General features: G+C 45.0%; 1 long non-coding RNA gene across 1 annotated transcript in view; it reads left to right on the top strand.

The window, feature by feature from the left end:
* Nucleotides 1–24,316, top strand: part of LOC121003700 — a 112,030-nt gene that overhangs the window by 76,359 nt on the left and 11,355 nt on the right. The window contains exon 2 of the long non-coding RNA XR_005779583.1: nt 10,624–10,706. This is a non-coding gene — a long non-coding RNA (uncharacterized LOC121003700). The remainder of the gene's footprint in view (nt 1–10,623; nt 10,707–24,316) is intronic.

The following is a 24,316-nucleotide window of genomic DNA, read 5'->3' on the forward strand; positions in this document are numbered from 1 at the left end:
TCGGTCTATATCCCTGGACGGTCTGTACTGGTTAGTCTATATCCGTGGACGGTCTGTACTGGTCGGTCTATATCCCTGTATGGTCTGTACTGGTCGGTCTATATCCCTGGACGGTCTGTACTGGTTAGTCTATATCCGTGGACGGTCTGTACTGGTTAGTCTATATCCCTGGACGGTCTGTACTGGTCGGTCCATATCCCTGGACGGTCTGTACTGGTCGGTCCATATCCCTGGACGGTCTGTACTGGTCGGTCCATATCCCTGGACGGTCTGTACTGGTCGGTCCATATCCCTGGACGGTCTGTACTGGTCGGTCTATATTCCCGGACAGTCTGTATCTGTTGATTACTATTTCGTTAGTCTGCATATCTATATCCTCCCTATTAGTTGCTCTATATGGTCTACACTGGTTAGTCCTCCTGATCCGTATGCGGTCTACACTGGTTAGTCCTCCTGATCCATATGCGGTCTACACTGGTTAGTCCTCCTGATCCGTATGCGGTCTACACTGGTTAGTCCTCCTGATCCGTATGCGGTCTACACTGGTTAGTCCTCCTGATCCGTATATGGTCTACACTGGTTAGTCCTCCTGATCCGTATGCGGTCTACACTGGTTAGTCCTCCTGATCCGTATGCGGTCTACACTGGTTAGTCCTCCTGATCCGTATGCGGTCTACACTGGTTAGTCCTCCTGATCCGTATATGGTCTACACTGGTTAGTCCTCCTGATCCGTATGCGGTCTACACTGGTTAGTCCTCCTGATCCGTATGCGGTCTACACTGGTTAGTCCTCCTGATCCGTATGCGGTCTACACTGGTTAGTCCTCCTGATCCGTATGCGGTCTACACTGGTTAGTCCTCCTGATCCGTATATGGTCTACACTGGTTAGTCCTCCTGATCCGTATATGGTCTACACTGGTTAGTCCTCCTGATCCGTATATGGTCTACACTGGTTAGCCCTGATCCGTATATGGTCTACACTGGTTAGTCCTGATCCGTATACAGGTTAGTTTTGATCTCTCTATAGTCTCCGTTGGTCGGTCTATATGGTCTATGTATACTCCACACAATCGTGGCATCTACACGGGTACAACCTTCATGACTTGGTGTATCGTCTTTGTACCTCAAGCTGTACAGATTACACTCCCTGCGCCAAGATTCTACCGTACAGGTTCTTGTGAATAATTACTCCCCAGTAAATCCGCTCCGAGAGGGGATCCTTGTCCGTCACTTGCAGAGCTGCGATCTCACATCGCGAACGTGGCAAGTTCATTAAATAGGAATTTGTTAAATAGTAAATCAGAGGACCTGCTAATGAGAGCCAGACCCGGAGCTCCTCTAAAACTGCAGACGAGTTTTCGGGATAGGATTAGTGATGCTGTCCCAGATACCTCCACAGCTTCAAGGTTGGGGCTACAAGGCGACTTTGGCTGCAGCGAGCACCATGCCACCAAAGATCCAGGTGTAGCAGTACTGAATGGGATCACAGCAGTTTCTGCACCTCCAGAATTGCAAAAAAAAAAAAAACAGCAGTGATTCCAGTTATGTGGTCGCCTTATGGTCCGTGGAAATACCTCAGTACCATGGAATATGCCTCGATTTTGGGTGCCGCTGTATGAACCTGAAGCAAACTCTGGATGCTGTATTACAAACCAAATCCATACTACAGCGATGCGCCAATTGATATCCAGAGACTCCAGCCTGGCTGCATTGTCTGTTGGTGCTGTGAGGTAGTCTAAAAGTCCATCTTATGATGCATTTCTGTCTATATAGTAAAGTGACCCTCCGAGGAACGAACAGAATACCTGGGACCCTTTTTACACGATTCAGTTTACCGCGTGGGTGCAATGCGTGACGTGAACGCATGGCACCCGCACTGAATCCGGACCTATTCATTTCAATGGGATTGTGTACAAGTTGGGATGCGATGCGTTTGCTAAGAGATGATGTTTGTAAATCTTCTTCAGTTTTTTTTTCTTTATCACACACGTGAAAAACGCATCAAAGCGCATTGCACCCGCGCGGAAAAAACTGAACGCAATCGCGGACAAACAAAACTGACGGAACTTGCTTGCAAAATGGTGCGAGTTTCACTGGACGCATCCTGAGCTAATTTGTCACGCTCAAGTGAAAGAGGCCTTACACGGGGACCTCATTCTCATTTTTTCAGTTGATTCTTTTGCTCTTCTTCTGCCGTCCAAGATGGCCGCACCACTTCTCAGACTGCCTGAGCATCGTAGCCCAAGACTCCTCCTACTTGAACATTCCTGCTATTGGATTGGCCAGCTCCGTTCACATGAGCAGTTCTGGCCAATCCAAGGGCAGCGGGAAGTATCAGGTAGTCTGAGAAGCCGTGTGTCCAGAAGAAAAGCTTGAGAATTGATGGATCTGCAGCTAAAACCATGAAAGGGAGGTCTCCAGGTAAGTGTTCTGTTCATTCCCCAGTTAATGGGAACCTTTTTACTTGAACTGGACGGTCACTTTAAGAGGTACCATATTTATACATCCTGAAGACACTTTACTGGTGGTGAACCTTCTCAGGTCTGGTCAAATTCTCCGTTTTGTATATGAAGAGGAAGGAAAACCCAGGGAGGCAGCCTATGGTTATTGGATATGCCTTAGGTCTCTTTCACACAACCTTATGTCCCCCGTGGCCATGCTGCGAACCGCAAATTGCAGTCCGCAATGCACAGGCACCGACCGTGGGGCAGCTGCATGCGGATCGCGGACCCATTCACTTGAATGGGGTCCGCGATCTGTCCTTTCCGCAAAAAGATAGAACAAGTTCTAGCTTTTTGCGGAATGGAAGCACGGAACGGAACCCCCCACGAAAGCACTCTGTATTGGTTCTGTTCCACACCGCATCTCCGGATTTGCGGACCCATTCAAGTGAATGGGTCCGCATCCGTGATGCGGAATGCACACGGCCGGTGCTCCGTGTATTGCGGACCTGCCGTATGCGGGCTGCAATACGGCCACGGGGAACACACGGCCGTGTGCAAGAGGCCTTAAACGTCTGATAGGTGTCGTTCCCACCTTGGGATTTGCACCCATCTCTCACCGCAGTGGAGAAGTGGCTGTGTGTGGGGGGGCTCTCTCCATTCACTTTTATAGGAGTTGGGAAGAAAAAGGGGAGAGCGCTGGCGGTGCCATTGTCAGAACTCCCTCAGAAGATAGAGGAGAGACCGGTGGATATGTCGTAAATGTCTAAATGGGACAGATTAAGGGCTCATGCACACGAACGTATGTCCGTTCCGTTTTTTTGCGGACCGTATACAGAGCCATTTATTTCAGTGGGTCCACAAAAAAAAACAGAAGGTACTCCGTGTGCATTCCGTTTCCGTATGTCCGTATTTCTATTCCACAAAAAAATAGAACATGTCCGTTCCGCAAAATACATACGGTCGTGTGCATGAGGACTAAGGTTGGGTTCAAATGTGACTGAAAATCCAGCAGAAAAACTGGTGTGAGAAAACAAAACAAAAAAAACAACATATGTTCTATTCAGTTTTTCCTATGTAAGAGCCAGCAGGTTGAAATCCGCTGTATAAATTGACATGCCACACCTTTTTTCCAGTTTTTTTATTTTATTTTATTTTTTTTTTACTCCGAGTGCGGATGAGATTTCAGAAATTCTTCTCCATTTTGCTAACGTTGTACAGCGCTGTGGATTTTTTAATTTTTTTTACTTTTGCGTTCCGTAGACGGACCGTATACAGAACCATTCATTTCAATGGATCCGTAAAAAAAAAAAATGGAAGGTACTCGGTATGCCTTCCGTTTCTGTATTTCCGTTTTTCAGTTCCATTCAAAGATGGAACATGTCCTATTATTGTCCGCATAACGGACAAGGATAGTACTGTTCTATTAGGGGCTAGCTGTTCCGTTCCGCAAAATACGGAATGTCATCCGTATATTTTGCGGATCCGTTTTTTGCGGACCGCAAAATACATACGGTCGTGTGCATGAGGCCTAATCCATGTGACAACCCGTGAATGGGGCTGAGCTGCAATACTAAACACAGCCACTATACAATGTACGGCGCTGTGCTTTGGTTATCTGAGAGAAGGTGGCAGAGCTCACAGGAGGGCCGGTACCTTCTTAAACCGCTGATCGGCGGGGGTCCCGGGTGTGGGACTCATACTGATGACCTATACACAGTAAAAAAAAAAAATTAAAAAAATCTACGAGAACCTCTTTAACTTCCCAGCAGTGCCACCACAGGGGAAATGACGACGTATTGCACAAAGTCCATTAATGAAAATGGTTTCTCTGTGTAATACAGGACAGGTCCTGCAGAGACTACTTGTATCCGCTGTCCACTCTGGCCAATCGATGAGGACCCCGAACAGAGGACACCCCCCACCAGGACCCTTCATAAGTTATATGACTGTATATTTTGTAAACTACTAGACAACCCCTTTAAAGGGGACCTGTCACCTCTCCTGACATGTCTGTTTTACTAACTACTTGCAACTGTTCTTTTAACTGTATGTTGTGCCATTCCTCCATTATTCCTGCAATGAATCTGTTGCCAAAAGGTCCAGCTGGGTGTTACCAGTTGGGGTGTGTCCCTGCCCAGTATGGCATTGATTAGGTGGTGTCAGACTATGCAGGGACACATCCTCAACTGGTAAAACCCACCTGGGCCTCTACTGCTGACTGCTGGCAAGTCATTCATGACTTCTAGTAGGAATAACAGAGGAATTACACAATATATAGAGATTAACGAATAGATGCTCCAGAATTTTTGTTATGGGGGAAGGATGCAAGTAATTACTAAAACAGTCCTCTTTAAGCGATAGTTCAGGCTCTTTCACACGGATCTTTGAGCCATCCCATGGATTTCTTAAGAAGTGACTTTCCTTTGATAAAAAAAATCTGTAGCAGATAAAAAATATTGGATAAAGGTGTTTATTTAGGCTGGAAAAATTTCTCCAAATTCCAGGCTCTACTACTGGCCAAACAGACCTCGTAGCCACAAAGAGAGATTGCCGTATATCAAGAGCAGAAGTGACGAGAGCGGTGCCAGTCTGCGTATCGCGGGTTCGGCAGATATGGAGAACAAATAAGTCACGCCCGTCCCAAACGGCGCTTCTGAAAGAATTCCCCCTCGATTCCGACAAGGAAAAGAAACATAAAGGAATCTGTACCACATTCCGCACAGGCTTCAAATAATCGTATCTGAAGGGCCGCCCCACCGCTCAGACCCAGAGCAAAGATAGTAATCAGATCCCGGATCTAGAAGTACTGGGGGGGCTGACACCGGTGCTCCAGAATGGGGGAAGCCGGGCGGAGAATACCGCCACACACAATACGGCAACCTCCAAAATCCTGAACACTCTCTATGGGTAAAGGGGATAGAAATGAGAAAAAAAGATTCCTGTGTATGGGCTGTGCCTGGTATCACAGTTCATCCAAATGTGCAACAGAAAAGGTTAGTACATAACATGAGAATGCTCGGACTGGGAGAAGACGTCTGTATGTGGTAAGTGGCTGAGGGATAGAAAACAGAGGGTGGGTATTAACGGTACACACTCAGATTGGGTCACTGCCACTAGTGGGGTACCTCAGGGCTCAGTATAGGAGGGTCACTGCCACTAGTGGGGTACCACAGGGGTCAGTATAGGAGGGTCACTAGTGGGGTACCACAGGAGTCAGTATAGGAGGGTCACTGCCACTAGTGGGGTACCTCAGGGCTCAGTATAGGAGGGTCACTGCCACTAGTGGGGTACCACAGGGGTCAGTATAGGAGGGTCACTGCCACTAGTGGGGTACCACAGGGGTCAGTATAGGAGGGTCACTGTCACTAGTGGGGTACCACAGGGGTCAGTATAGGAGGGTCAGTGTCACTAGTGGGGTACCATAGGGGTCACTATTGGATAGGTCACTGTTTCTAGTGGGGTACAACAGGGGTCAGTATTGTATAGGTCACTGTCACTAGTGGGGTACCACCACAGGTGGGTCAGTATTGGAGGGGTCACTGTCACTAGTGGGGTACCACAGGGGTCAGTATTGGAGGGGTCACTGTCACTAGTGGGGTACCACAGGGGTCAGTATTGGAGGGGTCACTGTCACTAGTGGGGTACCACAGGGGTCAGTATTGTATAGGTCACTGTCACTAGTGGGGTACCACCACAGGTGGGTCAGTATTGGAGGGGTCACTGTCACTAGTGGGGTACCACAGGGGTCAGTATTGGAGGGGTCACTGTCACTAGTGGGGTACCACAGGGGTCAGTATTGGAGGGGTCACTGTCACTAGTGGGGTACCACAGGGGTCAGTATTGTATAGGTCACTGTCACTAGTGGGGTACCACAGGGGTCAGTATTGGAAGGGTCACCATCACTAGTGGTTCAAGAGGGGTCTGGATGTATATATAATATTACAGGCTATGGCTACTAGAGAGGGGTCGTTGATCCAGGGAGTTATTCTGATTGCCTGATTGGAATTTTTCCCCCCCCTGAAATTTGGAAAGCTGGCTTCTACCTCACAGGGGTTCTTCCTCTGGATGAATTTTGCAGGATAAAGGCTGAACTGGATGGGCGGTTGTCTTTTCTTTTCTTTTTTTAGACTGTTACTATCTCTCCATTTACTTGTATACTGAATTACCAGAAGCAGCCTATGGACAGGAGTGGCGCTGTATAAGAAGGCATTTTGTAATCCCATAGAACCATTTCATGTGGAACTACTCTAGAGGCAAACCATGGTGGACAACTGCAGTGCAAGTGTCACTTATGTGTTGGATCCAGGTCATTGAAGTCTCAGCTCCATGGGCTTAAGGCCCCTGTCAGACGAGCAAGTTCCACACTCCGGACTCACTTGCAGCGTGAGTATGCGGCTGCTCCCGTCCTGACCTCCCAGCATTATATTGATTTATGATGCTATGTAACCCTTAGAGTTCTGGAATGTACTGGATAACACTGACCTAATGCTGTCAGTGTTATACAATACATTCCAGAACTGTAAAGGTAACTCGTCTGAAAGGGGCCTAAGAGTGGATAGCCCTGGAAACATCTACTCTCAGTTTTTATACCAGGATCTTCTAGCTGCTCAGTTTTACGTCACATGTGACATCATCAGTTATTTTTTTCTGGACGGACACCGCAGTGATGTCATGCGCCTCGACCTGTAGATTGAAATATTGAGCATCGTGGTTAAGAGGAACATGCCACGAGCTTAGGGCTCATGCCCACAAACGTAAAGGCTCCGTGCCCGTGCTGCAGACCGCATAGAGCCATGTGCCCTCCGTGCTGCACATGATGACCCGTTGACTTGAATGGGTCTGCGATCCGCAAGATAGGACATGTCTTATCTTTTGCGGAGAGGAAGCACGGACCCGAAAGCTCAAAGAAAGCTCTTCCGAGAGTTTCCGTGTGCTTTCAATCTGCCTCCGCTCCGCAAAAGATAAGACATGTCCTATCTTGTGGATCGCGGAGCCCTTGCGTTGATGGGCATGAGCCCTTAGGCTACTGCCCATTGCACCGGTGTTATGTTGTACTGGGCTATTGTCATTGAAACTCAGGGTAGAAATGTAGCAGAGCTGGATTGAACAGCAAATTAACCTGCAGTCCCAGGGCCGGCGCCTGGTTTATGCGGGGGTCATACATGCAGATTCACAGTGGTCTCCCTGTATACCACCCCACCCCCAATGCAGTAAGGAATAATTGACTGGTACAGACACTGGCCTGCGGGAGGCCAATGCAAAACCACAGCAAATTTGTGATAATATGCTGAGCTGTGTTAAATCTAAGTCTCAGCTCTGCTATACGGCCATATTTAAAGGGGTTTTCTGGGAGTAGGACACTGATGACCTCAGATATCCTCAGGTTAGGTCATCAATATCAGACTCTCAAACACCCCCACCGATCAGCTATTTGAAGACGCCTCCTCGCATAATACCAAGCACAGCGCCATACATTGTATAGTGGCTGTGCTCGGTATCGCAGCCATGTGATCGTGATGTCACAAACCCCTTCAGAGGGCCACATGGTGGGGTTCATACTTGTCTGGTCCCAGCTGCAGGATCCATGCTACGTGGCTTCACGGCCACCTCTGCAGGTCCCAGATCTCTGGGAATCGACATCTTGTTGACGGGCGTTGCATGACCACTGCAGCCAATCAGTGGGCACAGAGATGACCTGTCAGTCTTGCGGCATGTGACCCAGTGACCTATCGCATGGTTCACAGGTCACTGTTGTGGCTAGTGATTGGCTGCAGTGGTCACATAATGCCCGTCAACAGGATCTTGAGACCCAGGAACCGCAGAGGCGACCAGGACCAGTTAAGTATGAACCCCACCGCGGGTCCAGCCACTCTGACGGCGTCTGTCCAAAAAATTTAGTGTTGGATAGCCATTTTAAAGAAGTTCACCGGGCTTTTAATATTGTTGACCTATCCATCAGTATCAGATTGGCGGGGGTCCGACACCCAGCACCCACGCCGATCAGCCAGGTGTTGGACCCACACAGATGTGATATTGATGACTTATCCTGAAGATAGCAGGAAAGGTAGAGGGCCACAGCAGCATATCCAACTAAACTTCTTTATTGTGCGAAACTCCAAAGCACAGTGTACAAAAATAGCCACGTTTCGGCTGGGTTTAGCCTTTATCAAGGACCTGAGGATAGGTCATCAATAGTAAAAGCCCTGACTACTCCTTTAAGGAATTGTGGGTTAGTAGAGATGGATCTATCATCTCGGCTGGAACGGGGAGGAGGACCCAACGCTTCCATGCAGGACGGGACGGCACACAGATTTTAATGGGCACCTTGTAATTCTTCTTTTCACCTGTGGTGGCGCTGTAGAGGAGTTGAACACTTGCTGCCAGCGTCTCTGACAGATTGCCGCTGATCGCTCCACTTCTTGTAGGCGAGGCCGTTCGAAGGCTACTTTTACACACTGTGCAGTGTACGTTTGCCATATGGACCGCCACACCTCCTGGTGAACACGTCAGTCCTTTCCATAGGCCCCATTGACCTAACCAGAGACAAAAGAGCCTCCAACATGCAGATATATATTACCAGGCCTTTATTTTTTTTCTCTATTGAATATCCCCCAACAGACCCTGCAAAAAGCAGTGTGAATAGAGCCTTACAAGGGGATTATCAATCTGCATATTTTAAAGGACTTCTCCTGAGTACAGCACTAATGGCACAGACTTGCAGCGGAGTGCTAGTGGACGACCCAGTGACCCTCGGCCATTTCCCTAGAAACGCCTCCCCACTGATATTTTTAATAAATCACAATGGACTTTCTTGCCACCTCATGCTTTCTCCTTCTACATTCCTGAACGCCGTTCCGGAGCTTTTCGGCGTGTCTACCAGTCCTTACTACCAACACGTGACTACGGTTCTGCAGGGACAGTCCAGATGCGGAGCTCTGGACGGGTGGCCGGCCCAGACTGTGTTGAGGGTCACCTGCTCCACGAAGGGTCTCCGCTTCTATAATGACCATTCTTTGTGCCACGCAGGATGAGTTCGGCAGCTTTTGGGTACAAAAATCCCAGTTCCCAGAGAGGTCAGAGATCGCCATGGATGACTGAGTTGCAATTATGCATCCAAAGACAAAAAGCAGAAAAGGGGCAGCAGCGGATCTGTGGACGTCTGGGTGTTGGCGCGTCCCATCAGCCTTAATGTTTGTTGGAGAAAGTTCTACAGACGTGTTCAGATTTGTAATGTGACATTACTCAGCATTGCAGGAGGGGCACCGTGGGGTGCTATCACATGCAGACTAGATGGGACATAAATGGATGGGTCCTGCCTATTGTTGCAGACTTTCCCATTGATGCCACCGCCCATGGCTGACAACCTGCAGTAAATGGGTCGTCTCGTTATGTTAATAGAGAGGGGGGACGCCCATTCAACATCCAGTGGATAAAGGAGGCTGCAAAGAGTTTTTCTCTGGAGGGCCCGACATGTCCTGACATTATACGGATGGCCTGTTGATTTCAGTGAGATATGTAATACTTCATCTTGCCTGTGGCGGTGCTGCCAGTAGAGAACACTTTTTAAAAGGGTTTTCCGAGACTTTGCTACTAATGACATGGATAGGGCATCAGTATCTGATTGGTGGGGGTCTGACACCCGGGACCCCCCGCCAATCGACTGTTTGAGAAGGTACCGGTGCTCACAGTAGCGCTATGGACTTTTCTCTTCTCTGCTCACCAAGCAGCAGCGCCGTACATTGTATAGTGGCTGTGCTTGGTATTGCAGCTCATCTCTATTCACTTATGAGGCTGAACTGCGCCTAAGGCTTCTTGCACACAAACTTATTTTCTTTCCGTGTCCGTTCCGTTTTTTTGTTTTTTTATGCGGAACCATTCACTTCAATGGGTCCGCAAAAAAGTCTGCCGAAATATCCCAGAAGAGGAGCAATGCCTTTAAGAGGATAACGGATAAAATAGCACAAAAAGCATAGCAGTAACCTAAGAAAATGTAACGCAACCAGAAATAAGTTGGTAAAGCAGACTTGGCATTTCTAACTTTGAACGTGACTTGTTGGGCCGATGAATTTGAATTGATGACATTGTGGTCCGTGTTCCTTTAAGAAAACAATATAATAATTAATAGTGCGGTCAGGTGACACCTAATAAACTCATTATGTTTATTCCTTTCCATTACAGCCATGTTTCTGCATCTCCCCCCACCGGCACATCATGTATTGGGAGGTCATTAAGGCGCGTCGGACGGAGCCGCTCTGACACATGTAAGTACCACTTATGAAATGGATACCTTTGAAACCTTTCCCTAAATAAAACGTGTTTGGTAAAATTGACATTTGGTAGAAAAGTGTGTGCTGGGGGGGGTTCGGTTATATGTAAAAAAAATAAAAATAATTCCTTGTAAGTGGATTTTGTGAAAGGACACTGATGGAGAAATGCAGGCTGTTCTGCTCCTTGGATCGTTCCGTGCTGGGTTGTTGTTTTCGCTTACGGGATTTTGCCCTCTTTCATCTTGCGGCCAAATGTTCCTCTCATTCATGTCTTCTAACATCACATTGAACAGAAGCCAAGACAACACACCGCTCCATCTCCAGTCCCATAGCGCAGTTCGGGGCTTGGTCAGCAAAGAGTTAATGGTCTATTTGTGAACCCCTGCGCTTATAATCTATTATGAAACTGCATCTTAGGGGGGGTACTGGGCTCTACTTAAGGAGACCAGCCATGTATGGAGCCTTATGGTCAATTCCTCATTGAAAAATATTATGCAGAGAGAGAGAACAGTCTCACTAGCGCCACCTTTTGGAAGCCTACTTTTTAGCAAGCCATGGTACATGATGAGGGAACATGGTCAAGCCAAATATCCATCTGTTTGAGGGTGTTTTTGCCCCTCATCATTATGGAGTAGAATTCTTGCTGGCTGACTGAGATGTCTTCATCAGTCATTCCCTTTAAGGAAGAACCTGTAGTGGGTGTGAGATACCTTAGGTTTGCTAGCAGATTACAGGCTACCATTTGTGGCCTCTGAAGAGTATGACATGTTATCGTTAGTTGCCTGATGCCAAAGTCATGTCCAATGTGATCCACCGACACCAGACATTGCTTTGGCAGTGGTCTACTCCAATTTAGAACTTCTACCATCAATAAAGGTGGCCAGTCCTGAAGAACTAAAACCATCTTGAAGGTGAGTATTGTATTCTGCTATTCTAATGAGGTTATAGATTTTATTTAATTTTTTTAGGCCTTTTGATGTCATCAGGGGCCATGAATGTTTCCAAACCTATTCTAGGCGGTGGTCAGACTTGCCTGTAATATCCACAGAGAGCTTCATCCTAACATCCTACATGTAGTCACCTTTTGCTTGTTGAAAGGGTATTCAAAGGGCCACCATTCTTCCTATAGATGCGGAGCCCCTCAGTTTTATATTTTATTTTTGTATATCTGTTTATTGGGTTTCACATGCAGAAATACAACCATGTGGACTAGCTTCTTGCTGTCCTTTTCAAGAAAATGTATCTTCAGAGCCCCCGACCGTCCTCCAATATCAGCCTTTAAGTACCATTCTGTATCCCTAAACACGGGGTCACAATAAGGTTGATAGCTTCCCTGTCTATAAACCTCCTCCACTTTTGGAAGAAGGGAGTCATTTTGGTGACTTTTAGGATCTAAAGCATGAGTTCTTTCATGGTGAATAGGTAGGGTCAGTTGATTGGTCACCTCGTGAGCCGTGGGGACTTGTGTAAGTTTAGCCACCAGGAGCACCACTACCACAATCAAAGGGAAGGGACCAGTATTAGGAGCCAAGTAAAACAATAGCATCTGGGGTATTAATGGCAAAGTAACTTCCCAAGTTTCATTTATATATGATGGTCAACACAGTTTGGGTAAATATAATAAGGGGCACTGCCAGATGCAATGGTACAAGTCCGCTGCCGAGAGGGAGCATTTGGGTCAGACGACTAACCGTTGTGAAGCTGCTGGAGATAAATACAGCCCGATGTATGAAGCGAAAATGAGATTCCCACCACACCTTTCAAAGTTTTATTGCATATCTTGCGGAATACCTCTTCCACCATCATGGCGTGCGTGTATTATACAGTTCTTTTCTCCTGCAGTGGTCTAGTGATTGGCAGTACGCAAGGTATTACAGACTGGTTAGGGGAGTAGTAGACAACGAATCTGTTTTGGTGTAATAGGATCCACTACAGGTTGGGCTGGGTCTTGTTGGTTAATATAAAGTGACAGGTCCTCTCAATCAAAGTACAATACAGAGATGAAGGAAGGTCAGTGGGCACAGTAGCGAGGTCACAAGTGAAAAAGCCAGGTTCAATAACAGATCCATCACAAAGAGTAAGGGTAGAAGAACCAGATTGGCAAGTTTTATACAGAAAATTCTGACAGTATGCAGGAAAGGCGGCTTTTGCACGTGGAAATTTCAAGAATGGTTCCATTTCTCCTCCTGGATGGGCCCCTTTTGAGATCGGGCCCAAAAGCAGCTGCTTCCCCTATAGCGCCCCTGCTCAACACTATTATCGTATCCATAGACTATAATGGGCCTCATATGGGAGTTTGGTTAGTAGAGCAGACATGAGTACAGACTTAAGAAGTCCGGTCAACCCAGTTGGCAACCAAACCTGAAACGGGCCAAAACTAATTGTAGTTTTTACAGATGAGCTCAAGTGCTGAAATTGAAGTGTTTGTTTGCTTTAGGCAACCCTTTCCTATGTGTCCCATTACATCATGAAACTTTGAAGGAGGAGATAGCCAAGAGCTTTACCAAGTGTTGTAATTCTAAAGAGGCTCCCTTCTCTTCTGGTAATGGCTTAGAACAAGCGATCGGGTCGTAGAAGATATAGAGAAGTAATAATATCAAAGATGGTATCCAACCTGGACAGGTCCTTTAAATTGATGGGCTGTCCTTTAGGCTATCAATATAAGATTGGTGGGTGCCAATTTTGACTGAAGAAGCCACGACTTTCCTGTAAGTACCATGTTTACCAAGCGCAGTGCCATACCTGAATGGGAATGAGCTGCCTTGAGCTGTAATACTAGGCACAGTACATAACTGGGCTTGGTAAACAACGAAGGAGATGGAGGACTGTCTGGAACACCAAGGACCCTTCAATCAGCAGATCTACAGTGGTCAGACTCCCACCAATCTTGATGGTGGCCATCCATTTTGTTGTCATGATGTCATGAAACGCAAACAGAATGGTCAAAAAAAGCCCTAGTTATCCAATGATTAGAGCAACACGAGGCTAACAAGAAGACTCCAACAATGCCCAGCAAAATGCTCAATTATTGAATGAAATAGACATGGGGTTAGTTGATATTTGGCTATAGGTCAACCCCCTCGTTGGACTGCTCTTAAAATCTTAACTAAATTGCTATTTGGGAATGGGAAACTTGCTGCTATCTGAAATATTCAGTAAAAACCAACTCAATTCCTCCACCACAACCACAGTAGATATATTGGTAGATCTCTGCGCTTGAAGGGGAGTCCCATCTTGAGAAGGTCTCCCCTCCTTACCTCATCCTGCCTGAATGGAGATATGGAAAAGACATAGCTTGCCGTGCTTTACGGTTTTTCATAACTTCCATTCACTTGTATGGGAACTGCTGAAATGGCATATACCATACATGAGAATATCTCTTTAACGTTGGAAAATGGTAGCAAGAGGTACCAAATTCAGACTCTTACAACTTGCCCCACATGGCTAGACCCATGGTCAATAGGAAACCTAACTCTTCTTCAGCTACTTCCCTTTAAGGTGGATTGGAAAATCAATTTTTAAATACTCTATTAGGGGAATCTAAGTTTAAAGAGGCTGTGTCACCAGGATCAACCCTATTAAACCAGACATACTGCCTGGTAGGGCTCATCACGATGATTAAAACTATTACTATACTGTTCTTTTGTCTCTATGCCAAACAGCTGCATAGATATCTGCATTTTTATTCATACCACAAATTACAGTTGATTGCTGAAGGTCTCAGCAGTGTTTGCTTATCGTCGGGGGACCCTCCTAACAAAACAAATAATTAAAACATTGTCCAAACTGGGCAACCCCTTTAAAGTGCAGTAGGTGTCCCTGCAGTCTAGGACATTTTCCCTGGTCACTACAGGGTGTAGATGGCTTCCCGAGCACATACAAATATATTTTATTTTTGTGGGGAAAAAAACAAATAATTATGGCACGGACACGTTGTCTAATCTCCTTAGAGATTTCTAAGCAGTTTTTTTTTTCCTTGTAAGTCGATTATCCAGCTTGCCTTCCCAGTATTATGTGAATATTATGCATGTAAAATAAGACTGATCGGAGCCTCAGAGACGGTCATTAACATGACCATTCTGTTCCTGCTGTCTAGTCTGAGTGTGAGAGATGAGCTTTGGAGCAAGGAGAGGAGCATCAGTCAGCGCAGGGATGACCTCGGGGAGAGCACCCTTGGTTCAGCCCAAGATCCCATTTCAATTTCTGGTTCATTTAGTTGCATTTTATGTAGCTGTGCTGCCAAAGGGACGCTCAGTCCTTGACTTTGGCACAGTCCAGCATCTCTCCTCCCATGGTAAACAACTACTCAAACACGGAAAGGAAAAAATATGCCGCGATCGGTTTCCTCTCTGGATGTAATTTAACCTTTCTTTTCAATCTACGTTATCGTGCTATCTTTCCAGTGCTTCATGCATTTAGCTCCAGATCTTGTATATCTCTATTGGTCCTTCTGTAATTTCCATCTTCTTCTCCTCTACTGCACCAATTTTCTTTCCAGAGAACCTAAAAGTTTGGATTTCTAGGGAAATGTTTGGATATTCAAATGGAGACTCTAGCATGTTGCTTCCCTGAAAGTTGGTAGAACATCCAAATACTACACTGGAAAAGCAATCTGCCCGAGCTTTGGTTAGCATTTAAGTGCATGTGAGAAGATGCCAAGGATTGGTGTCCTATATGCTTGTCTCAAACCTAGTTTTGTCAGGGTTTTTCTAAAAGGTCCCCATTTTTTTGGTGCTTTGTGCATGAACTGTGTAGTCTTTTTCTCGAAAGCAATCAAGATTCTCCTTTTAGTTTATTTTTCAGGGCACGAAGTAGTGTCCTGATGGCAACCATAGTCAGTCCAATTGGTTCCTATGAAGGCTGCTATTTCTAGTACCTCGCCACTCAGACCAGAACTGTAGGCTAGCTTTTCCTTCTCTTGGGTCAAAGTTTCTATTTGCTACCCTTGCGCTGTGTTACAAAGCAGATGTGGATCTACTGTGTCACATTTGGCTTGGGGCAACTCCTACGAGTGTTATCAAAGGATCTAGACTTCTCTGCAGGGGAACCACCAGACCGCTTACCTCTTGGATATTTGTTCAAGTGACCGCTGACATCCTGGGAGTCAAGACACCGATGCGGGCACCAAGTGACCAGACAAAATCGTAGTCAAGGACAGGCTGAGGTGAGAGCTATGGCTACTTTCACACTCTCGTTTTGTGCGGATCCATCATGGACGGATCCGTTCATATAATACAACCGTCAGCATCCGTTCAGAATGGATCCGTTTGTACTATCTTTAACATAGCCAAGACGGGTCCATCTTGAACAGCATTGAAAGTCAATGGGGGACAGATCCGTTTTCTATTGTGTCACTGAAAACGGATCTGTTCTTATTGACTTACATTGTGTGCCAGGACAGATCCGTTTGGCTCAGTTTCATCAGACGGACACCAAAAGGCTGCAAAGCGGAATGGAGACTGAACTGAGGCAAACTGATGCATTCTGAGCGGATCCTTTTCCATTCAGAATGCATGAGAATGCAAACTGATCTGTTTTGGACCGCTTGTGAGACCCCTGAACAGATCTCACAAACTGAAAGCCAAAACGCGAGTGTGAAAGTAGACTTAGAGTTTGTGCAATCTGATAAACAGGACAAGGTCAGGGTGAGCAGCTCAAGATGAGAAAGAAGATCAGGTAGCGAAGGGTCATTTCCACAAAACAAGCAGTAGTCGGGACACGGGCAGATGAAGTTAGATGAACACCCCTTTGCAGGATACTTGTGGACGAGAACCTTTTGCTCAGGTACCCGGTCACGGGAGAAGATGTCCTAAGTATCCAAGATTTAGGTGTGTTCCTGCTGGTCCCTCAAAAACTGGAAGCAGTGTGTGCGCCCTATGGGCAAAGGAAGAGTGGTCTTGCTGGCAAGTAGCAGACCACAACCTGTGTGGAGGGAAAGAGCAACTCCGTTGGTCGGGCCTGCTTGAAGGACGGTGTAGGAGTACAGGATTGGGTAGAAGATGCAGCGGCCGTGCCCATTGGAGGGAAAGGAGTGGCATTGGGCACGGACCAATAAGATAAGACAATGTATGTAAGTATCCTTGCCAATAACCCAGGGCAACTGAGCCAGTAGCCCCCTCCCTAGCTACACCCTTGCCCAGACGATCCATTACCTTCTCTTCAGGTTTCCCTATTAGTCACAGTGAGTGATTGCTCAGCCACCTCCTCTATGAATCTAGGCCTGTAAATTGTGGAAATCTCTAAGGAACTTGATCTTATTTAGTCTACACTGTATGTATATAATTTATTTTCTTAAAAAAATATAAATAAATGCTGAAAAGTGTAGTTCAATGGTGACACGTGACGTCTTATGCCCATTAATCGGCTTCTGTTCATATTTGGTGGATTCACCTGGTGGTCTCTATCAGGGTGGATTTGATTTAAATCAAAATGATTTTAAATCACGATTTAAATCACGAGGCAGTAAGGCCTGATTTAAATCAGTTTTCTACATAAAGACTAATTCTTGCGGGTATAACTTATAATATGCAAGTAGATGAAGATTTTTAGAATAACAACTTTTCATATTAGTTTGATTAGGTTGATTCTGCATTCATAGGTTTGTAGAAGTTAGGATTAAGGTATTTTTCTCAACTCTGTTCATGTTATAACATTTTTGCTGTGAAGAAGAGGCATGTGATCTCTGCTGAGTCAAATTCAGTTTTGAGAACTGCAAAAGTAAACCAAGCCTCTGTGATAATATCTTGTAGGCAGAGAAACTCTGACAAAAACCTCTGGAAGAGCACGACATTGTGAATGGATGAATGGAATTTATTTACCCAAAAAATTACACCTATAGAAACATAGAATGTGTTGGCAGATAAGAACCATTTGGCCCATCCAGTCTGCCCAATATACTGAATACTATGGATAGCCCCTGGCCCTATCTTATATGAAGGATGGCCTTATGCCTATCCCATGCATGCTTAAACTCCTCCACTGTATTTGCAGCTACCACTTCTGCAGGAAGGCTATTCCATGCATCCACTACTCTCTCAGTAAAGTAATACTTCCTGATATTACTTTTAAACCTTTGCCCCTCTAATTTAAAACTATGTCCTCTTGTAGCAGTTTTTCTTCTTTTAAATATTCTCTCCTCTTTTACCTTGTTGATTCCCTTTATGTATTTAGCAGTTTCTATCATATCCCCTCTGTCTCGTCTTTCTTCCAAGCTATACATGTTAAGGTCCTTTAACCTTTCCTGGTAAGTTTTATCCTGCAATCCATGTACTAGTTTAGTAGCTCTTCTCTGAACTCTCTCTAGAGTATCTATATCCTTCTGGAGATATGGCCTCCAGTACTGCGCACAATACTCCAAGTGAGGTCTCACCAGTGTTCTGTACAGCGGCATAAGCACTTCACTCTTTCTACTGGTAATGCCTCTCCCTATACACCCAAGCATTCTGCTAGCATCTCCTGCTGTTCTATGACATTGTCTGCCTACCTTTAAGGCTGAGTTCACACGGGCGTTGCGGGAACATGCACAATTTTTCCGCACGAGTGCAAAACATTGTAATGCGTTTTGCACTCGCGTGAGAAAAATCGCGCATGTTTGGGATCGGTGTTCTGTTGATTGTATTATTTTCCCTTATAACATGAATACAGAATGCATAGTACAATAGGGCTGGAGGGGTTAAAAAAAAATAAAAAAAAATGTAACTCACCTTAATCCACTTGATCGCGCAGCCCGGCATCTCCTTCCGTCTTCATCTTAGCTGTGTGCAGCAACAGGACCTGTGGTGACGTGACTCCGGTCATCACATGATCAATCACCATGGTAAAAGATCATGTGATGGATCATGTGATGACCGGAGTGACGTCACCACAGGTCCTTCCTGCACACAGCTAAGATGAAGACAGAAGGAGATGCCGGGCTTCGCGATCAAGTGGATTAAGGTGAGTTAAATTATTTTATTTATTTATTTTAACCCCTCCAGCCCTATTGTACTATGCATTCTGTATTCAGAATGCTATTATTTTCCCTTATAACCATGTTATAACGGGAAAATAATAATGATCGCGATTGCTTGCGGATGCTTGCGATTTTCACGCAACCCCATTTACTTCTATGGGGCCTGCATTGCGTGAAAAACGCAGAATATAGAGCATGCTGCGATTTTCACGCAACGCATAAGTGATGCGTGAAAATCACAGCTCATGTGCACAGCCCCATAGAAATGAATGGGTCCAGATTCAGTGCGGGTGCAATGCGTTCACCTCCCGCATTGCACCCGCGCGGAATACTCGCCCGTGTGAACTCCGCCTAAGTCTTCTGAAATAATGACCCCTAAATCCCTTTCCTCAGATACTGAGGTTAGGACTGTATCACTGATTTTATATTCTGCTCTTGGGTTTTTACGTCCCAGGTGGATTATCTTGCACTTATCCACATAACATTTTAGCTGCCAGAGTTCTGACCATTCTTCTAGTTTTCCTAAATCCTTTTCCATTTGGTGTATCCCTCCAGAAACATCAACCCTGTTACAAATCTTTGTGTCATCAGCAAAAAGACACACCTTACCATCGAGGCCTTCTGCAATTTCGCTGATAAAGATATTAAACAATATGGATCCTAGAACAGATCCCTGAGGTACCCCACTGGTAATAAGACCATGGTCTGAATATACTCCATTGACTACAACCCTCTGTCTGTCCCTCAGCCACTGCCTAATCCATTCAACAATATGGAAGTCCACGTACAGCCTTATTCTACATGATTAAAAAACGAATCTTTATTTCATGATGGAATAACCTTTGGATGGTAATATATTTTCCTCAAAAAGCATTTTATATTAAAAAAAAATCCGATTTAACTTCCAAAAATCCGTTGTGTTTTTTGTTTTGTTTTTTGTTTTTGTTTTTTTAATCATTGATTTTTAGCCACTTTGGTCTCTATTGACCCACTGAATAATATGGTCCATCTTTGGTTTCTATTGTTTTGATGGTGGTAATAATGACTCATTGGAAGAAAATTTGCTTCTCAACCCCATCAAAGACTCCCTTCAGTCTGATGAAGTCCGATAGAATTGATTCTACCCATCTGCCAATATCAGCCGCAGGTGGTGAAGACAACCCTGTCCTTATGCCTTGTTAGGATGTCATAGAAGGGTTCATGGACAGACAGATATCTCAACAGCCATCATGGCTAGGCTTGCCTGGCAAAATCAGCTGTCTGCCGGTGGTTCCAAGAGCAGATCATCATGGTGATCTCTGTAAAGTAGAGCACCCCTCCCCTGCAAAAAAAAAGGCTAATAGCAGGGTTTAAGGTCCATTTTTTAAAGGGTTATCCCATGATTAATGTAAAAAAATAAAATCGGACATCATATAGTACATGACAACCCCGTTCTACCAAAGCTAGAACCAGCCCTGTACCTCACATGGATCCAGAGATCTCTCCATTCATTGCTCTTATTGCTCTGATAGATTCTCTTCAGGCTGGCACCTCAGGGGCGTGTCCTTTGTCAGGGCGTGTGACCTTTCTGCTACAGATTTATCCCTATCACAGCTCAGGGGGTGTGTCCTTATCAGGGTATGTTTCCCTCCTTCTTGTAACTGTCCCAGCTTCTAGCAGAAGATAGGGCTGGTGGCAGTCGTATGATGGAACTGACCAAGTGTGACCACCTCAGCAAGGTGGACAGAAAACTAAGGAAAATTGCAAACAGCTGGTGTAGCTATATAGATAGACAGCCTATTAAATAATACTATACTAAAGTTTTCATTACGGTATGTCCAGTTACAAAAGTTATCAGATCCAAGTGCTGGTTTGAAAATTTTTGAATATTTATTATTATTATTATTATTATTATTACATTTCATGGAAAACCCCTTTAAGGGAATAGGATGTGTTTAAACAACTTTTTAAGAGCGAGAAACAGCTGAACCTTCCATTTCCATTCAGTGCTGCTTGTAAATGAGCCGTGACAATCAGATTTACCTGTGACAGGTGAATGTTTTTGCTGGGAGTCTGATATTAGATGATGATGTGCTATCTGCTGCTGTTGTAACACGCCGGCGCTTGTCTGCCTTCTATATCACGTACTGTATGGACTGCGAAAAATGTTACCAAGACGAGAAACAAATACACAGAGGACGTGGAGGATTTTAATCATCTTCCAGTCAAAAGGAGGGAAAAAAAAACATCTGTACTTAGTGGTAATCCCTGAAAATACAAATTAGCGCACCGATAAACTATCACGTATGTCACTCTGTTAACCCTATATAACGAACATGGTAACCTGGAAGGAGGTTTTATGGTATACACTGCAGTTGCACTCTGGGAGTACGGCAAACGGCAGGGCCAGTTGCCTCAGACCTCCACCCTGGCCTTAAAGGGCATCTGTCAGCAGTTTTGTACCTATGACTCTGGCTGATTTGTTACATGTGCACTCGGCAGCTGAAGACATCTGTGTTGGTCTCATGTTCATATGTGCCTGCATTGCTGAGAAAAATGAGGTTTTAATATATGCAAATGAGCCTCTAGGTGCAACGGGGGCGTTGCAGTTACACCTAGAGGCAACTGACGCGCCCTTCCACAGGGCCAGGCGTGATCACATTTACATAATGTATCTATAGGACCCTGTTCATTTGATGGATGCCAAAAATGTCCTACGGGCTGTTGCGTACACCTTTTGTTTTATAGATCAACAGTCTGCTGCGCTTTTCGATATAGAAGTATACAGTAAAAAACCGTATACTATGTTGGCGTATCTTCTAAAAAAATTTTTTTACATGGAGCCTATGCATGCACCTATACATTGGCATACGTCAGAGGTAGAGATGAGCAGATCATTTCTAAACCAATCAAATTTGCTATGAATGTCCCAAAAAGTTTCCAACTACTGCATTTTTGGGGATTCTTCCTGCACAAATAACACAAAATGGCTATTTTACAGTTTAGAAGATATCTTCCACTACAAAGGGATCGTTTTTGGGTAATTTTATTTTCAGTTTTTTTATAAAAAAACAAAAAGGGTAGAAAATCGTCACCCTCCATATCCCTTCTTCCCAGAAAAATAGCAGAAGCCGCGCTGACAAGTGATTTTCGGCTGGTTCTCCTCACCATCAGTTCTAATGCCCGGAAAGCCATTTTATTTTTTTAAAAAGCTCAGATTTTGATAAAGCGAGAATGACGTGAGATTTTATCTAACTTCCAGAGGGGTTCAGTAGCATCCCGTTCTAAAAAAAAAAAAGGAAGCAAATTCCACAATCTCTGCACACTTTAGTAGGCCATGCCTGAATATATCATTTACCTCAATTTCTTTAGCTCAGTAAGGGTTAAAATTTTAGCAGTTATCCCCAAGGCCAGTTTTCTGTTCCCATCCATTAAACCAGCTGTTACATCAGGTATCATCCTTTAAAAGCCAAGTATCCAGCGTACAGGACAAGTGTCATCACTACATGGCAGGCTTTGCCTCCAGGGAAGGAAGGTCAGTCTGCTGTTGTAAAGGCAGGGACGTGAGCCTCGTTGGAGAGAAGAGTTTTTTGTTTTTGTTGTTAGCGACAAGGATCTTGGTTTACGATAATTCTGAAGTGATGAGTGTTACACGTCCCACCGAGACGTCAATGGTGTTTGTAATAGCAAATCCAGATAATAAATCATCATTGGGGCTAACACAGTTACAAGGCCCTCGTGTCTAATCACTTTTACTGCGCAAGACCTCTTTTTTTTTTTTCTTTTCAAAACGAAGGTAAATAGACCTGGTAGACCTCACTTCAAGGAACGTTAACAGGACAACCTGTTTTCTTGGTGTTTTTGGGTTATACAAGATTATTCGGGATTGGGAACCCCTTTGTTATTCATTCCTTCTGCATCGTGTTGTCGGAGAAATGTGCCTCAAGACGTTGGTTCCTCCAGAAAGAGCAGCTGGTGGCTAGGTCTCCTGTAAATCCTGGTACCTGCAAAAATTTGTCCTGAGTAGACAAGTCCTTTAGGGGCACCTTGATTCAGTTTTTGCTTGAGGCCTAAACTAAATATGCCACCCAAAAAAGAGAAGAAGCCTAAAGCTTCCCGTTGCTATTCACCCTGTTGCCTCCATTTCTCCAAAGTTGGTTGAAAACTGCAAGGTGTGATGTTGGCCATAAAGGAGCACTCTAGGCAAAACGGTATTGTGCCTACTGCAGGGCCTATGGGGGCGAGCCATGAGAGGGCTGTAGCTATAGAGGGTGTAAGGAGAACAGTTGAAACCAGGCCTGAGTGCCTGAGGGAGCCCAAATGGCACATGCGTAGATTTTGCATTGGGGCCAGTGAGCTTCATGTCAATGGGGTTGTCAAGCCTAGGAGCTGACAACCCCAGTGGTCGTAAACTATGCCCTGTTAAAAACAAAAAAAACACCTGTCTGCAGTCCTGTCGGGCCAGATCCACATCTGCTTGACTGGTACATCACTACTAGTGACTTGCTAGTGAAGTGCTGTTCAAGCAGATGCGACCGCCGTCACCATTGATTAGCTGCGGTGGTCACAGGACCAAGCCATCTCCTGGGCCTGTGGGGAGGTGATTTTTTTTTTTAATATTTTTTTTTTTAATGGAGCACAGTTTAGGATTGGAGCAGCGACTGCATATGCCGTTATACTTCTGGGTAGTGGCGCTTGCACAGTCGGTGCTCCACCAGCAGAGCATTTATGGCATTTTACACCTTTACTTGCCCTTCAGCTTGTTTTCACCAGTTGAAGTCCAGAACGTTTTTTCACCTCTTAGGCCCCATGCACATGCCTGTATTTTTCTAACGCTTCTAATCCACTTTTTTCTTTTTGCGGAACCAGTCACTTTAATGGGGCCACAAAAAAAACGCTTGTGCTGTCCGCATCTCTATACCTGTTCCGTAGGGCTGCTAAAGAACTAGTAAATGTCCTATTATGTCTAGTGTGGACAAGGATAGGACATTTCTATAGAAGTGTAAAAAAAAGGGCATGCACACGGCCGGGATCTCTGTTTTGCGGATCTGCAGTTTGTGGAACGCAAAAAAGCCTACGGTCGTGTGATGCGGCCTTAACGACCAGACTCATTTTTATACTTTTCTTTATTATAGAAATGGCTCTGTTATTCCAATGATCTTTTGCCTTTTTGCTATGATAAATGGGGCTTTATTTTTATGTCATTATTTTATGTCATTTTATATTAGTATTTGCATTTTTTGCAGATTTTTCAGGGGGAAATGTGAAACAAATAAACTCTATGGAGAGTTCAGCTGTCTCTGTTTTCTGTGCAGCTGCAGAGTCTATAGAAATGTTTAGTAACGTCTCTGCAGAGTTATAGGCAGACCTGCCCGCGGTCTGGTCACTTTCTAGGCTATGAGTTATAATGGAAAATAACGTAATCCATAAGACTGGAGTCAAAACGGAAGCCTTTAAGAGGCGTTCCGTTTTGATCCTTCACAATACAAGTCTATGGGCAGCAGAACGGATCCATTATGCAGGAGCCCAGTCCTGCATAACGGAAACCAGGACGGATCCGTTATGCTGCCCATCGACTTGTATTATGGCGGAATGCAAAACGGAAGCCTCTGAAAAGGTATTCCGTTTTGCTTTCCGTCATAATAGAAGTCTATGGGAAGGAATCATAATGGAT

This window comes from Bufo bufo, chromosome 6 (genome assembly GCF_905171765.1).
Source record: "Bufo bufo chromosome 6, aBufBuf1.1, whole genome shotgun sequence".
Lineage (NCBI taxonomy): Eukaryota > Metazoa > Chordata > Amphibia > Anura > Bufonidae > Bufo > Bufo bufo.